Source organism: Macrobrachium rosenbergii, chromosome 4 (genome assembly GCF_040412425.1).
Source record: "Macrobrachium rosenbergii isolate ZJJX-2024 chromosome 4, ASM4041242v1, whole genome shotgun sequence".
Classification (NCBI taxonomy): Eukaryota; Metazoa; Arthropoda; class Malacostraca; order Decapoda; family Palaemonidae; genus Macrobrachium; species Macrobrachium rosenbergii.
In genome coordinates, this window is record NC_089744.1 from 74957350 (window position 1) to 74962349 (window position 5000).

Genomic DNA, 5000 nt, shown 5'->3' on the forward strand with positions numbered 1-5000 from the left:
TGCAAACAAATGTATTCATGTTTTTAATGTTTATGGGTTATGCTTTTACAACTGAACGTCTTCAACAATTTTTCTTAAATGTTAACAAATTGGCTCATATTTTTTATTGTTTATGGACTTAACAACTGAACAACCCCAACAATTTTTCCAAAATGCCAACAAATGAAACCACAGTTTCATAATTTATGGATTATACTTTGACAGTTGGACAACTTCAAAAATTTTTCTGAAATGCCAACAAATGGATTCATACTTTTGTTGTTTATGATGATACTTTTTTAACTAAAAACTTCAATAATTTTTCCAAAATGCTAAAATACAAACTTTACAGATAAAATTAACCCAGAAGGTTGTCACACTCCGCTACATAAAAAAAAAAAACACTTTATAATATGAAAATATATAACTGAGACTACAGCACTTTAATGCATTTTGATTCAGAACCGTCTGTCAGTCAAAGATTCAGACTGACATTTATTTCAAATATTTACACCTCGATAAAAGAAACGACACCGTTTTCCTGAATAAAGGTTAGCGTGATAAACAACGAAATATCAAAAGAATGTGAAATATTTCAATGATAAAAAATTCTAACCCTTTGAACTTTAAAAATCATACATCAGCTTTCTCGCGATGTCAGCAATGTCTGCCAGAATAGTGGATTCAATATTCAGAATCTCAGTTGCTTGACAAGGCTGATATAAAATATTCGCGTAACTCTGAACATATGAGAGTAGGCAGCTTGGGGTACAGGTGACTGTTATAACCATCACATGATTATACTCTTAATTTTCTCTTCTACACAAATACATACATGTATACACACTCAAACATACATACATACATACATACATACATACATACATACATACATACATACATACATACATACATACATATATATATTTATGTATATATATTATATATATATATATATATATATATATATATATGTATGTGTGTGTGTATATAATATATATACATATATATGTATGTATGTATGTATGTATGTATGTATGTATGTATACACACATATATACACACACACACACACACATATATATATATATATATATATATATATATATATATATATATATATATATATATATATATATATATATATATATATATATATGAAATAAGATTACCGACGGCCACTAACCTTGAAAATAATTCATTGATAAATGGAATTTCTCTTTACAGAATGCTCCGGAGAGTTTCATACATAACACTCACTGAGGCAATTATGCGAATGACAAATCCAAGATTATAACTCATTCCTTGCGTAATATTTTTGAAATGTTTCAGTGATATTTAAGATCTGATTTTCTTTTCTAGATGGGCTTTAGTTTTTCGTTAGTAACTGTGAATACAGAATAAAAATATATAGTCATAGATTACTTGGTAGATCACTTCTTGTTATGGGCAGAACGGTTGGTATACCCTTTACTCAGATATATCCTAAGCTAGGCACTTGGTACTCTAATGAAATATAACACAAACACGTATAACCAGTTTAACTGCCAATGTAAAAGTAATCCACCCCAAAATAAATTTGCTGTGATAGTCTACATATCATATTATTATTATTATTATTATTATTATTATTATTATTATTATTATTATTATTATTATTATTATTATTATTATTATTATTATTATTATTATTCTATATATCAAGTCCAGAATAACATTCGGTGGTGAATCATGTTGACTTTATAAAAATTGAATATTGTAGTGGACCTGATATATAGCATATCCCGTTCTCGATCTAGAGGAGAAAGACCTCATTATTATTATTATTATTATTATTATTATTATTATTATTATTATTATTATTATTATTATTATTATTATTATTATTATTATTATCAGAAGATGAACCCTATTCATATGGGACAAGCGCATTGGGCCATTGACTTGAAATACAACCTTCCAAAGAATACGGTGTTCACTTGAAAGAAACAGCAGAAGCTAAAAGGAAATGCAGAAAGAAGAGACCACTTATTGTAAACGAAAAATAAATGATCAAATTAATAAATAAATAGATAGGAATGAAAGCGAATTATTAAAATTGGCTCGCTTAAAATCAATGGGAATCTGTAAATCTCTACTCTAAGACTAGCAACATTCATCTCTCGCGATCTTACAACAGCAAGAGCAAAGTCTCTCAGTCAAGCCTTCCTAACAAGACTCACTCGTAGAGCGCCGTTAACCGTTACACATTATCCATCCGAGAGCAATCCAGGTCTTCTCTCTATGTTCGAAGAGTTCCAGGGTTTCCAGCTTTTTAACCATCCAGCTGAGTATTTTCTCTACTAACCTCACTACCTCCACGGCTTGGAATGGGGGAACATGGATTTCTATTGTCGTAGAATGAAAGAAGTGGTAAGTTTGCCATTGGCAATACTGGAACTCTTTCCTTAGCTATCGCTTAACAAGCGATTCAGTTACACGATCGGCCTCAAAGGCACGAATACAGGTGTATTTTTGCTGTGCGAGGGATTATAAACCTTTGTTGAAATTGTTTCTGCGTTGATCCGAGCCTGAAGGATTTTTGCTGGAAGAGAGATAGAGAGAGGACAGGATATAACAGTGGAAAAACTGAGAAAAGTGAATTGATAGCTACTGGATTACAGCGGACTGGCCATGAAAATCAACGGGTGAGGTTAAAAGACCCAGGCAGGCTGCCAAAGGTAGGGAAAGGATAAGTTTTGTAGCTTGTACAATACATTGTTCTGAAAAGAGTGTCTTTAGATTGCATTTGAAATAAATAGGCAACAACTAAGATGTAGGAAAGGAATTCGTTTCGATGATGTAATTTAAATTTCGTCAGAAAAAAGAAAGAACCAAAAGTTCTTACGCTGTTCAAAGCGTTTTTTTTACGTATATAAACAGAGCAGTTCGGTATATTACGCAATTTATTCAGACAGCTACATTTTGAAAGTTGGTTTTGAGTCTGATTTTGAAAGAAATTACATTAATCTAGTATCAAATGTTTTATTATTTTTCTACAATGCACGCAGTCTTACTCGTGTTGACTTCGCTCAGTCGTGTGTGCGTGTGTGTCTCAGTTGTGACTGGAAGTTGCTCAGAATCGTATGATGAGAAAGAAAAACCTAATGTGTATTTTCAGCAGTAGGTGTATGTCACACTGGTTTGGATTCTTTGTTTTGGGGGGAGGCGAGTTATGTACAGTGGGTATATTTTTCAGGAACCCAAACTGACCAGAAATAGCACTGTTGAAAACTATTTGCATTTAATAATGCGTCTATACAAATCATCAGTGCACATGAAAAGGTCACTCATTAAAAAAATAAACCGGTTTAGGCCAAATGATTTTTCCTGACGGCCAATTGATCGTCAATTAAGCTGCAACCAATTTTCAATTTGCAAGTGATTCGGATGCTTCAGAGGCACACGCTTTTTAAAGCTGGGAAAAGCTTGATGAACGAATATGAAAGCATTGTTGATATTGGCCAGATGCCGCATGCAATCATTTAGGATGAAAACGAATCTGGGACAAAGATTCTTAAGAACAAATCTTGTTAGGGAGGATTCACATAGATTTGTAAATATCTTGGAAACGTGATGTGCTTATTCTTAAATTCTATGATAACACACTGTTGACGAGAAAAGTCGATTTCACTGAAAAATGAGAATAAAATATGAAGTGAGAAAAACTATTTGAGGTGATAATCAATCGTTTGATTACGATAAATAAAGAAAATAATTTTGAGTTACTTTATCATTAATGTAATCAATCTTGTTTGCTCATTTCGCCAGAATTTTGCATATTTTTCAGTTCATCTTGAATCGTTGCCTTGAACAATGATGAAACAGGGCAAACGATTAGTAAGTAATAAAAAAAGACACATTGAAAATAATTAGCAATTTTCGCTTTAAATATCACGCTTTTCAATAATTGAAAGGAACATATTTTTTTTAATTTCTTAAAGCTTTAGTTTTCGGAAAAGGAACCTTATTGTGCCGGCTTTGTCTGTCCGTCCGCACCTATTAATGGCCGCACTTTTCTCTGTCCGCCCTCAGATCTCAAAAACTACTGAGGCTAGAGGGCTGCAAATTGGTATGTTCATCATCCACCCTCCAATCATCAAACATACTAAATTGCAGCCCTCTAGCCTCTGTAGTTTTTATTTTATTTAGAGTTAAAGTTAGCCATAATCGTGCTTCTGGCAACAATATAGGAAAGGCCACCACCGGGCCGAGGTTAGTTTCGTGGGCCGCGGTTCATACAGTATTATACCAAGACCGCCGAAAGATAAATCTATTTTCGGTGGCCTTGATTATACATAGTAACGGCTGTACAGAAAGCTCGATTGCACCGAAGAAATTTCGACGCATTGTTTACTTGTTTCTTCTTGAACTGGCAACGGCCAGTATTTTTTTGGTATACAACTTTGTCGAATTTCATTTCAGGGGACCTCTATTTTGGAGACGCCTTTCGGCCTCAGAGGGTCTCAATTAGCCACTGGAGGGGATTACCTTTAGCAGCGATAAGCGTTTGTGGATACTAAGGTCAAAATAAGCGAAGGAAGAATGATGTACATATACTATTTTTTTTTATTGACAGGATAATTCAAAATGTAAATTCAAGACATCTCTATATAATTTTTAAAAATTCTCTTGTGAAAAGTGTATAATGACTAGGTGTCGCTGAAACAAAGAGTGTGTGTGTACTATATCTATATCTATATCTATATGTATACATATATATATATATATATATATATATATATATATATATATATATATATATATTATATATGTATATGTATACAGTACATACATATATATATATGTATGTATGTATATGTATAAATAATATTTATATATATATATATTTATATATATATATATGTATATATATATATATATATATATATATATATATATATATATATATATATATATATATATTTATATATATATATATGTAAATTTATGTACAGTATACATATACAAATACATATTCA